At 40.5% G+C, this 13,046-nt stretch overlaps 1 protein-coding gene across 4 annotated transcripts in view; it reads left to right on the top strand.

The window, feature by feature from the left end:
• Window positions 1–13,046, top strand: part of Adamtsl3 (ADAMTS-like 3) — a 314,808-nt gene that overhangs the window by 213,048 nt on the left and 88,714 nt on the right. The gene's annotated exons all lie outside the window — the stretch shown is intronic.

The raw sequence follows: 13,046 nt of genomic DNA, 5'->3' as shown, positions 1-13,046 counted from the left end.
TTATCAGAAGGGAGGTAAAGCGTCCCCATGTTGCTCGGATCCTGGGTCTTGCTGGTTTTAACACTTGTGAGGCATCATCACTGGCTGGTCACATGTAACCTCTTCAAATACAGCCCCCGTCTTCTTCCTCCTGCCCCCTTGGCTTTGATTACCTCAGCCACCCTTCTGTTCTGAGACTTAGTTACTGAAAGATTATGAGCCGGTTCCATCCCCTCCTCTCTTTGCTGGATTCCCTTCCCTGCTTCCTAGGAAATACATGACCTCTCCACCCAGGTTCCTCAGTTTGCTACAGGTGAGTTTTCCTATGTGTAGGGCCTGGGGCATTGAGGAGGTTTACTGTGTCTAATATCGGCTGTGCTTCTGGAATTCTCCTGAGCCTTCTGATTTTGACTCTGAAATCTGTCATGTGGAATCTCCCACACTGATGGCTGAGGGTGTTGAGGGTGGGGCAGAGAGGTCAGGCCGCATGGACAGCGGGCCCTCCACACCCTGGAGGTGGGTGCCTTCACTGGGCTTCTGTTCTCTGACCTGCAGTGCACTGGGCAGTGTTGTGTCCACTCCATGCTTCTGACCTCAATGGGAGCCTGAGGCTGCTATGCTAGGCTGAGACTCACAGTGAACCCTGTAGGCTCTGGTGAGCGAGGCAGGCTAGAAGCACAGGGGAAACCCTCGTCCCTGCTGCCTCCACGCTGGCCTCCAGGCTTACAGTACCCACAGCAGTCACACCAGAGTCTCACTGCGAAGGGCTGAGATCAAAGGTAGCACCATCAGCTCTTGCTGCCCATGAGTTCCATACCCACGGATGTGCATCACCAAAAACATCTGGGAAATGGGCAGAGGATGGGGCTCAGTGTAGAGCACCTGCATATGCAGGCCCTGGGTGCCATCCCAACAAACAAACAACAGCAACAGCAGCTGTTGCAAACAAACAACAGCAACACAAAGAATTTGTATTTGTGCTGAATATTCACTGACATTTTTTTCTTGTTGTTATTCCCTAAACAGTACTACAACTGTTTACATAGTAGTTACATTGTATTAAGTACTACAGTACTCTAGAGATGATGTAAAGTATATGATTAGGGTGGCTGAGGCAGGAGGATTACAAGTTTGAGTTTTCTGGAGCAATTCAATGAGACCCTGTCTCAGATGTTCAAAAAATAAAAATATAAAGGGCTGGGGATATAGCTCAGTGGTAGAATACCCCTGAGTTCAATTCTCCCAGTACCATGGGAGGAAGGAAGGAAAGAAGGAAGGAAGGAAGGAGGGAAGGAAGGAACGAAGGAAGGGAGGGGAGGAAGAAAGGAAGGGAGGGGAAGAAGGAAGAAAATATGGAAAGGTGGGTTAGGCTGTTGCAGAGATGACACCATTTTGCTTCAGGGACTTGAGCATTCATGGGTTTTGGTGTCTGCAGGGCATGGGGTCATCTCAGCATCTCCCTGGCAAGTACCAAGAATGACTGTATGATGGCAGTGTTTAGTATGTGTCTGCATGGAACAAGCTTTCATCTCTAGACACCTGTGCTAAGTAAGAAACCTCAGTACTCTAAATCATGGATTTGGGTTCTGCGGGGGCTTCTTATTCTACTGCTGGAGCCACTGACTGGAGTATTTTGGGAAGAGCTTTAGGGTCTGCTTTCCTCCTGCTGTGAGGGAATCCAGTGGTGACCTGGATTAGAATGTGGCTGGTCACCCATGATCCTTATGAGGCTGTGGAGCCTGGTGGGAGCCCTGAGGTCCCAGGGGCACTGTCCTGGGGAGAGACAGAGGTGGTGTTGTGACACCCTCTCCCCAGGGGAGTGAAGCTGCTGTAAAGCCTGACCTGGCCCTGCCCAGCTCCTTGGCTTCTGGCCCCACTGTGTGGCCACTGTTTCTGCCTGAGCACGGTCCATGTCACCACTCTCTGCAGCGACAGGATCCACACCCTTGAACCTCTAGAACTGTGAGCTAATACACCTCTCTTCTTTGTAAAGTCAGCCCGCATCAGGCATGCTGTTATAGTGATGATGACACTATCTAGCGCAGGAAGTGAGGGGAAATGCTGGGAAGGTAATACAGCTTCACCTGTCAACATATTTTCGCAGGAAACTGGAATCATGGCTCATCTTGTATATGTGCTGCCAAAGCAAGCATGGATTGCATTGTCTTGTAACTCTTCTCCTTCAAGTCAGACTTGGGATGGGGGCAGGAGGCAGATGATAAACAGAAGCCTAAATAAGTGTGTCACTTAAATTATAATACAATATGTGATATTTTTATACAATGGAGCATTACTCAGCTGTAAAGAAATATAACCTCGAGGCTTTTATAGGTAAATGGATGTAACTTGAGACCATACTCATAAGTGAAATAAATCAGACTCACATGTGTAAACATCACATTGTCTCGTTAGTGTGAGAAACTGAAAGAGTAAATACGACCCAAAAGGTACAATAGATATTGTGAAAGGGAAAGAAACTGCTCAAAAGGAAAGAACAGCTAGGATGGGGGAAATGAAAATAGAAGGAAGGAATATATATATGTAGTAGCTAAGATAATTGTACTACTAATTTCTATTAGTTCACTGAAAGGAACAGTTAGTGTTTATATTGTTTGATCAGTCTTACATGCTTATATCTGGTACTTTGAGCAACTACTTTGAAGATAACAATATGCAGTATAATAACCGTTGTTAATTTCCTATCATCTGGTTTTGAAATTCTGTACCGTTTTTGTTTTTTAATTATCTTTAAAATTACAAAAATTATAATAAATGCTCTAAGGAAAAGTAAATCAGCACCTCAAGAGCCAGAATAATACAAGAACCTAAAACAGATTGATGGAGTGGAATGGGACTTGTAGGTGGTCAGAGAAAGCCTCTCTGGGGAGACATGGAAGTTGCAACTTAGAAGACAAATAGGAATTGGTGAGAAGTCAGAGGAAAGAGTGTTCTGAGCAGAGGGAGCTGTGTATGCAAAGTCCCTGAGGGAAGAAGGGTGCCAGTGTGTTCAAGGACCAGGATGGAGAGGCAGAAAGTGAGATCATACACAGGCAAGTCCAGGTGAGCATTCGGGCCTCATCCTGAGGCTTGGTCGGAAGCCATTGGAGGGTTTCCCCAGTGAAAGGAGAAATCAGATTCTGTAAACATTGCCCAAACTCTGAAATGAGGACCACAAGGGCAAATATGATAAGAACAATTAGATTTTTTTAAAAATTCCTTTAGGTACACAGCTCACCGCCCAGTGCCCCTGAGGAAAGCGCGCCGCCATGTGAAGCTGCGGCTCTTCTCATTTCCTTTTAGTTACACAATGATGAAAATAGTCTTCGGCAAAATGGTTGATTCTGTTGCTCTCTTTGTAGCCATGATGACCATGGCATTCCTGCTATGTTTTGCGGAAGTGCTCAGAGTATATAATGCTGCTTCCTGAACTAGACCGATATGCATTGCTTAAAGCCAACTGAAGGGATAAGAAAAAGTCCTAGCCAGCTCTGTACATATCAATACATGGAAATAGGGTCAGGCTCAGCCAAAATGGAGGCAACTGCTCCTCTTTCAAGGAGAGTTGCCTAAGTGGGCTTAGCAGCAGCCCTGAGAACATGGGTGAAACTCTCCAGTTTATTTCCTGTGGGTCATGCTGTTATCCTGTCCTCTGGGAGGGAAGGCAGACGTAATGAGGCATCATATTATCTTTTTAAAAAAATGCCTGAACACAAACAATTCACAAGTTATTCTCTGCTTACTTTAAAATGAGTGCAAAGTTGCCATTACAAATGAAATCACTTTCAATATGAGATAAATAGCTTGACTTCATAATCTTGCAAAACTAAGTCCAAATCAAACACATCATGAGATCTGAGTGTTTTTCAAAGCATTAAGTGCTTTTTCTGGTTTCTAGTTCTCAAAACACATGGACCTGCAATTCTTAACAGTTTACTTGGTACTCTGTAAATCTACCTTATTCATTCCATAATCTGCCTTCATTCAGATTATGTTTCATTTTAAATTTTCCAGTACTTCCTAAAGAAGAACTACCTCCCTCTCTCTTTTCTTGCGCCAATCCATAGGCACAGGTGTGACTATGAAAATTGTCATCTGCCTCAATCAGAGTGACCAGTACCCTCTCACAGAAAGCCCTCCAGTGACATTCCTTTGCTTGTGGATTAAAATCCACATTCTTTCTACTTAGGTGTGTGGATTCCTTTCCGGGGGCTGCAGGAACAAGTGCTATAAACTGAACAGAAACTTCCTGCTTCACAGATTTGGAGACCAGACTTACAAAGCAGGGTGGTTTCCCCAGTCCTGGCCTCTCTCTCAGCTTGTAGCCTCTGCCATTCCCAGGCATGTGAATGGTGCACTCCCTGTGATTTCATACTGTTTTCCTTCAGCGCATCCCTGTGTCCAGATTTCCCCTTTTCACAAGGACAGTGCTCAAATTGGGTTGGGCCCACATTAACAACCTCCTCACGACTTGATCATCCACAAAGTCTCTATTCCCAGATGCTCTCACAGTCTCAGATACCGGGAGGTACAACTTCAGCATTACATGGGGAATACGACGTCACCCGTAACAGCATATACATTCCTTGGTGACCCTGGATCCTACCCTTGAACCACATCTTCTGCCACCACTGCTACCCATTGCCCTTACACTGCACACATGCATGCACACTCACACATGCACACACACACACACACACACACACACTTGCACCCAGCAGAGCCTACTCAGCTGCCAGCTTTCACTGGGACCCACACTTATGCTGGATCATGTCTCTGGGCCTTTGCCCATCCTATGCCCCTACTCCCCTTCTGTCTCATGAAAGGGATCATTGGCACACTTCTCACCTATAAAATCAAGTTGAAAAGAATGTGAAATAGACTGCTAACTTGAGACACTTGTAGAAAAGAACCCTTAATAGTCCATAAATAAGATGCTAACCTGAGGCACTTGTTTTGTTTTGTTTTGTTTGTTTTTTTCCGGTACCAGGGATTGAATTTAGGACCTTGCTCTTGCCAGGCAGGCACTGTGCCACTGAGCTAAATCCCCAGCCCCCTGAGGCACTTGTAAAAATGAACTCTTAGAGACCCAAAAATAAGAAAGGAACTCAATGAGAAATGGGTCAAGGACACAGACTAAGTCCCCACTCCTGTCTCCCTGGAGTTTCAAAACAGTCCCTTACCTCTCTGGGCCTAGTTTCTTTATCTGAATAATGAAGAAAAGTGCTGGACTTTATAATCACCAAGTGGTTAGAGCCACAATCTTTACTTTTTTATTTTATAAATAAAGTTTCATAGCTAAATAAGAGAGTAACACTTATTACTCTGTGTATAGTTATCTTCAAAGAAGTTACTCAGAGTACAAGACATAAACCAAAAAGATTCTTGCAAAAAAGAAACAAACATAATAAACACAAAACTTTCTTTTTCAATGAACTACTTTTGAGTGGTTTCAAGGTGCGTCTTTCATTCATGGGTTCACACCCTCCTGATCCTCTTGCTGTTACCCTCACACCTTCCCATGAGCAGAAGTGCTCCTCAGCTTTCTGTGGGTTTGCCTCCTCGCTCACCTGGTGTCCTCTCACAGTCATGTGTCTGATGGGTACCTGGCATCCTGAGTAAGTATTATATGAGCTATTGCTAAGCCAGAAGAGGATCCCGATTTAATAAGCACAGTTTCTACTGAATACATAGTGCTTTTGCATCCTCATAGAGTCAGAAGATCTTTATGTAAACCATCATAGGTCAGGGACCATCTTCAGTGTGACATGGCCAGGGTATATCTTAGGGCTAAGAGTAACAGTCTTTGTTTGACCTGCCAGGATTGGGTTCAGTTGGCAGTGCCCTCTTTCCTTTGCCAACCAAAGCACAGCAAGACGTCACAGCAAGTCTGGAAATGGTTTCTCACGGCTGCTGAGGACAGGACACAGGTTTTCTCCGTCCCATCTCACTCTGCTTCAGCAAGAGGTCTCGCTCACCCTCTCCGTGGGCATTTTGTGCCCCGAGCTTCCAAGCTGGGAACAGTAGAGCAGACAATATGTCTTGGCCACTTTGCAAAATTATGAGTCTGTTTTTATGTGAAATGAAATTCTAAGCCTCATTTCAAAGTTGCAAATTTAATAAATTTTTTCAAGGTTGAGAGTTATGTTGGAAAAAGCCCAGGACAGACAAAGGTTTGATGCCAAAGTAAAGGTAAGTTTACAAAAATGTTTTAGGTTCTAGAAACCAGTGGTGCAGGAATAACAGGAACAGGGAATTGCGTAATATTTTCCATACAAATATTTACTGACTCCAAGGGCAATAGCCGTAAAATCTCACCCCAGGGTGAAACTTACCATTAAGATTGGGATGGATGGCCAGTGGATCTTTATTTACCCAAAGGCAAATGCATTTGATGTATTAGCCTGGGCTCTCCACAGCGGGGTGTTGTGTGTTTATTTGCTCTTATGAGCTTACTCCCCCTGGTCCATCCTATAACTACTGAGTGTCTGCTATTTATACAGTTTGATTTTTCCAGGAGAGAGGTAGGAGCTTGTAGAAACACGCAGTGTTACATAATGGTCCCTGTAGTCTGAAAACAGCCTTCTCAGACAGGAGTCCACACAGCTAGAGAGGAAAATAGACGCATAAGAGTGGTATATTTCTGTACCAACTTGTCGCTTGTCTCTTAAGCAATAATAAAAGATATTTGGTTCATTAGTACCCATTTCTTGAATAAAAATAGCTCCATCTCCACTCCTAGGAATTCTAATTGATTCTTCTAGCTGTACTTCTTGAAAGATAAAGTCATTCCAACTAATGGCTTTAATTTACATGTTTGACTGAATTGTTTTAATAGTGCAAAAGAAGCCTTCTACCTAATTAGGTGTGTAATCAGATTGCCAAGGTATGATGTAGAAAACTATTGTCGGTGACTTCTCTCATGTTCAAAGCTATGGGATTTAGCTATGATCAGTTGTGGTGTAAATAGATACTGATATTGTAACTTTCCCTTTTGTGCCAAATGTAGATGACTGAGAGATGCAGTATAGAAGGGGCAAATTAAAATGATATGTAAAGGGAAAAACCATGGAAACTGCATCCTGGGCTAGGAAAGGAATGGAAGTATAAAGTGTTGAGTGGAACTGGATGGACCTGTACAAAGACGTTGTGCAGACGTGAGTCCAGTCCCTGTGGGCAGAAAAATAGAAAAGAAGAGGGGTAGAAGTAGAGAGGGAGAGAGCGTCCCCCACACATTTCAAATAAGCCTACAAGATGAAATTCCAAAGCACAGGAAATATCTATTACTAATAGAAATAACCAACAGATTCAAGAGTTGGAAAATAATTCTATCCCAGATTAAATTAAAACCCAAAAACAATCTGAAATACACTAAAGAGTTATTAGAATCTTTGGAGACATATAAAGAAGGAGAAATTATAAAATATAAATAGGTAGCAATGTTATAATAGATGAATATTAAGAAATTAGAAAACAACAAGGTCAGTGAAATGCAAGAGTAAGTTATGGACAGTCGAAGAACTGATTGAAGGTGATGCTGAGATCAAACTGCAGCCCAGAAAGTGAGTGATTTGGGCAAAGAGAAATAAGAAATATTGAGAGAATGTTAGAGAAGCAAGAATGTGAAATAAAGTGGTAACTAGAACTTGGGAAAATACAGTATACCTATTTCTACTGATGAGTAAAAACAAATCCCCCCATAGTTAGGTAATACCAAAATTGCAGACAATCAGAGCTGACAAGAAAATCTTAAAATCTACCAGACATGAAACACAGATTAACTATATATAATTTATCAACAAGTGGAATTCGCAGAAGACAAAGAAATCATATATTTATAAAACTAAGGGGAAGTCACTGTCGAGAGCCAAACTGGCTGAAATCTTTTCAAATATGTAAATGTGCATGCCCATTTCTAGCCATGTTAATTGACTAGATATTGTGATAGCCTTTGGCTAAAAACTTCTCAAATACAGAATAAAATATGTAAAATATAACTCAAAATGCAAAACTAAGCTTGTAAGAGAGAAAGAGAAACCCTCAAACAAAATGTGAGCTGCGGTGTGGATCTGGAGTGGTGGCCCCGTATCAGTGTCAGAGCCTCCATGGGACGGTCACCAATCCCAGCAGCTGAGACCTGTGGCTTCACAGTGTGTACCCAGAAAACAGGCAGTCAGACAAGCACGAGCATCTCTAGGCAACTGGGGATAGAATGGAAATCTCCGTACAGAGCCAGGGTCTACTTTGGTGAAAAGTAAATTAGAAAAAACTAACAAAGAACCCATCCTATGAAAAGAGATTGCAAGGAAAATGATCTATCTTGGCTCTGCCTCTGGAGAGAAGAAATCAAAAAGGCTCCCCTAAAAGCCACAGAGACCTTCACATAGGGATGGAGTTTATATTCACTCTACGTTATCCAAAAAAACTAATTCACAGTGGTCTTGAGAGATCCTGTGTGGATCACATGGGAAGGAGTGGGGGGATCTTCTATTCAGACTTAAATTCCCACAGAGACCTCCTGAGCATGAATGAGCTCATAACCAAAAATTAGAAAGACTCGTGGGGAAACAATGCAGGTGTCACTGCAATGACAAGTGATAGAATTAGGTATGCAGAACATTGGGTAGTGCAGTCATCAGGTACAGGAAGTCATGTCAGTTTGTTTAAAATAAAGAGATGAAATGGGAAATTGAAAATCTAAATGAGGAACAATAAACTATCAAAAATATCTGGAAGACTTTTTAAAAGCCAAATATTAGGTTGAACCATGTTGAATTTGCAATTTTATCAGTCAAAAATTATTAAATATTGACAATTCATACGGTTCAACCTGTTTAGAATATCTGGAAGTTAAATATTTAAATTTAAAAGTTATGGATTAAACACGTAAGAGGGAAGAGATACCTAATATGACAAACAAAGCACAGAGAGTAAATGAAATTTGTAAAATATGCACAAGATAAGAGATACAGAAGAAATAATTGAAAAGGTTTATCATATCTCTAGACAAACCTAAAAGAAATGTATATTCACAGGTGACAGATAAGATTTCAGAATGAGCAAAAATATGAATCGTGAGAATCTGTAATCAAAATAAATCTCAAGCAGGAAAAATAAAAAAGATACATCGAAGAACACTGTTGTTAAACCTTAAACTCCAAAGACAAAATCTAAATTCATCTAGAATTGTACACTTAGTGAAACAGTATCTCAAGGCATAAATAAGGATATGTTCAGATAGGAATTGTTTCTCCTTACACAGACAGAGTCAGCAAACTACAGCGTAATAGTAATGATACGGTTCTGTGAGGATTCAGTAAGTTAGTATGTACCCTTGTTTCCCCCCAGATAAGACCTAACAGGAAGTAATCAGCCTTAAAAAGCCAGCCCCCATCGGCCCATGCTGGCCGTTCCTGCCGTCACTGTCCTGTCGCTCAGTGGCTGCTCTGTAAGGCAGGGGAAGCCAAGATAGGCTGATGGGGCTGGCATTTCTGGTCTCTGGTTTTCAAGGCTGATTATTTTCCAGCTAGGTCTTATTTTGGGGGAACAGCCTTATTTTAGGCTTGAGAAAAGAAATAAATATTGGCCAAGAAAGCCTTGTATGGATTGGAGGACTATGTTGGAGTCAAAGAGCTTTAAGCACTGTGGTATTTTTGAAGATAGAGATGATAAATTCTGGAGTTGTTAAATAGACCCTTGAAAATGCTAAGAATACAGAATAATGGAAGAACAGAATAAAAAGACTGCCATACAAATTCAATACTAACAAAAGCATAGGCAGTCACTAAAATAAAAGGTATGAAAATGCCAGAAAAAAAATTAGAATTCTAAACAAAAGTAACAGATGAAAGTAGTTCCAGATTGCTAAGAAGTCTTTTCATCCAGTCAAAGGATGGATGCCAGGCACGGTGGTGCTTGCCTATAAATCTAGCACTCTAGGAGACTGAAGCAGGAAACTCACAAGTTTGAGCTCAGCCTGGGCAACTTCACAAGAACCTGTCTCAGAATAAAAAATAGAAAAGGTTAGAGCTGTAGCTTATGCAAAGAGCCTGGATTAAATCTCCAGTACCACAAAAGAAGAAGAAAGATATTCTAGACTGTTTTAAGTTCTTATAGTCATGTATGTCATATTTTTTAAAATTTAAGGGTAAGTGCTAACTGGGATAGGAATGATAATTTATAATACTCACTTTTCCTTTTTTGCATGTTAAACAATTTGTCAGTTTTATGGGATTAAAAATAATCTAAAATTGTATCTCCTTGTATTAATCAGGGCTCCTATGTACAAGCCACATAACCTTAAACTAAAAATAGGGTGTTTTTGCAAATATATTAGATGGACCACAAGGATAATAGAAAAATAGGGGAACTAAGTTCATAAAACTGATGGGAATCATAGGAAATTAGACAGAAAGAAAACACAGCTAGGGGGATGCTCAGGTGGTGTCTGGTTAGGTGTTTCTGGGACTTGTGGCCAATATCACCACTAGACTTCATTATGATGTGGTCCCTCCATGTGCTACTTCCACTCAATGAGAGACTACTGCTGGTCACAGCAAACCTGTGACTTTTGAGATAACATCCACTTTATGAGGTATAGCACAAGTTACATGGCCTTTGATAGATCATGGTTGGGTGGCCCACCTTCATCCAGTGTTTAGTATCTAAATTGGTCCAAAATTAGATGAGAGGTGTTTTTTTTTAAAGGAACATTGCTATAATTTAAAAAGATACTATGGTATATAAACTATTATCTCAATAAATATTTTAGTTTTTTAAGTACCACTGCACAACTGAGATATTTAATATGTTACTATGACTGCAGCTTCTTTTTTGTTGAAGTGTTATTTCCTCTGGAATTGGTAATTGGCTTTATTTTCTATTTGACTTGTTCCTATAAGCCCATGAGTTAACTTCTCAAAGTCTCTAGTTTAAATATCCTCTCAGTATATTCAAACACATGACATATTCTTTTTCTTTTTCTTAGTGTTAGAGCACTGAATATTTGCGTTTGATTTCTGGTCTACTAAGATGTTTATTTTGCATGGGAGAATGTCTTTATCCTTTAATGTTATCTTTAACAGTTACTGTTATTTTTTGTTAGCAAAAAGGAACCTCAGCTAGGTATCTTGTTCTATTCTATTCTGTCCCATTGCACCTCCCCCCAACTTGCTTTTTTTGGACAAACTTAGGGTATCTATTGAAATTTGGCAAATATTTCCTACTTCTACTCCTATATTTTGCTAGTGTCATACAATGATTTTTCAAGATTGAATCTATTTTACCTTCCTGGAATAAACCCAGCTTGGTCCCAATGTAGTATTTTTTTTTTTCACTTTATTACCTGACTGCTGTCTTAGTTACTTTCTCCTCACTGAGACACAATACCTGACACTAACAACTCAAAGGGGGAAAGGTTCATTTTGGCTCACAGTTTGTAGAGGTTTCAGTCATAGTTTTGAGTGGCTCCAAGGAAAGCGGCATGGCAGAGGGACACAGCAGAGGAGAAAGAGTCCGTGGCAGGGCAGACGGGAAGCAGAGAGGGGCCAAGGGAGGAGAGGAGGAGATAAAGGCCACATCCCCAGTGACTCACCTCCTCTGACCAGACTTCACCTCCCAGCACCACGTTAGCTCTAAAACTGTCAGTGAACTACTTCACTGATGAGTATCATGTCCCCATGAGCCAGTCCTCTCCCAACATGAGTTGTGGGGGGTACCTAGAAATAAAGTATAACATCCCACCCTCTGGCTCATAAAAAGACTCATGCATACCCTTTATGCAAAATGCACTTAATCCATCTCTAATAGTTTTCAGAGTCCTAACAACTGTGGTAAACCATTCTGTTTCTTATTCAAGTTGATACCACAATTAACTATCACAATGACTAATATTTTATTTAGGGTTTTTACATCTGTGTTTGGCTTTCCCTTTTATTCTATTTTCTGAAGGGTTTACAATTATTTATGACATATGCTTAGTAGGATTTTTCCTGGAAAGCCAAGCCATGTGATAAGGGAGTAATATTGCAAATTAAAATTTTAATTTCATAGATATAGGACTTTGCAAAGATCTCTCCATTTGTGTTAGATTTGATAAGCTTATTTTTTGAGGATTTTTTTCAGTCTATGTAAATTTTTGAATTTATTGATGTAATATTTCTTATTATAAAATCATACCTGTTATTTTAATGCTTTAGTGTTTGCCCCTTGTATTCTTTTTTTTTTTTTTTGTTTTCCAGTACCGGGAATCAAACTCATGACCTTGCGCTTGCCAGGCAGGCGCTGTGCTGCTGAGCTAAATCCCCAGCCCCCTGCCCCTTGTATTCTTAATGTCAATGATTTGTGACTTCTCTCTTTTCTTTGTATTTCATCAAGATTTCAAAAACCAAAGAGCTTTTTGTTTTATTTCCTAGCTTATTCATTTCTGTTCTCACCTTTATCTTTTCTTCTACTTTCTTTGAGTTTAATTGCTCTTTTTATATTAACCTCTTAAAACAAATACTTAGATTATTAAATCAATCTTCCTTCTTAATACATTCATTCAAAGCTATTGAGTTTCTTCTAAATCATGGCTTTAGCTGTGTCCTACAAATTTTGACATTTGATACTTTTATTAACATACACTTAAAAATCCTATCTAATTTCCATGATGAACTTTTTTCTTTGGCTCTGGGCAATTTAGAAGATCATTACATATTTTCTAAATATTTGGGAATTCCTATGATCAGAAAACATACTGTCTTAGCTCATAGGCTGAGAGTTTTAACAATAAGGTTCTTGCTTTTCTTTTGGCCCGGAAGTACAGCAGGGTTTGATTTCTGATCCCTTTCAAGGGCCCCACCCTCAAACCTCAGTCTTTCCTGATTAGTTCCCAGAGGCCTCATCTCTGGATATCATCCTGCGGGGAGATTGAGCTTCAGCAGATGAATTTGGGGGGATCCATGCAGTCCACAACACATATGCATTATTTTAATATATTGCTTCTATAGAGTAGGATTTATGTGTTTATTTAAGATTTAGGACATATGATCACATGTAAAATTTTTTTCTTTGTATATATTTGTCAGGCT

This window comes from Chinchilla lanigera, unplaced genomic scaffold (genome assembly GCF_000276665.1).
Source record: "Chinchilla lanigera isolate Chin_1 unplaced genomic scaffold, ChiLan1.0 scaffold00015, whole genome shotgun sequence".
NCBI lineage: Eukaryota > Metazoa > Chordata > Mammalia > Rodentia > Chinchillidae > Chinchilla > Chinchilla lanigera.
This window is presented reverse-complemented; position numbering and strand designations above follow the sequence as displayed.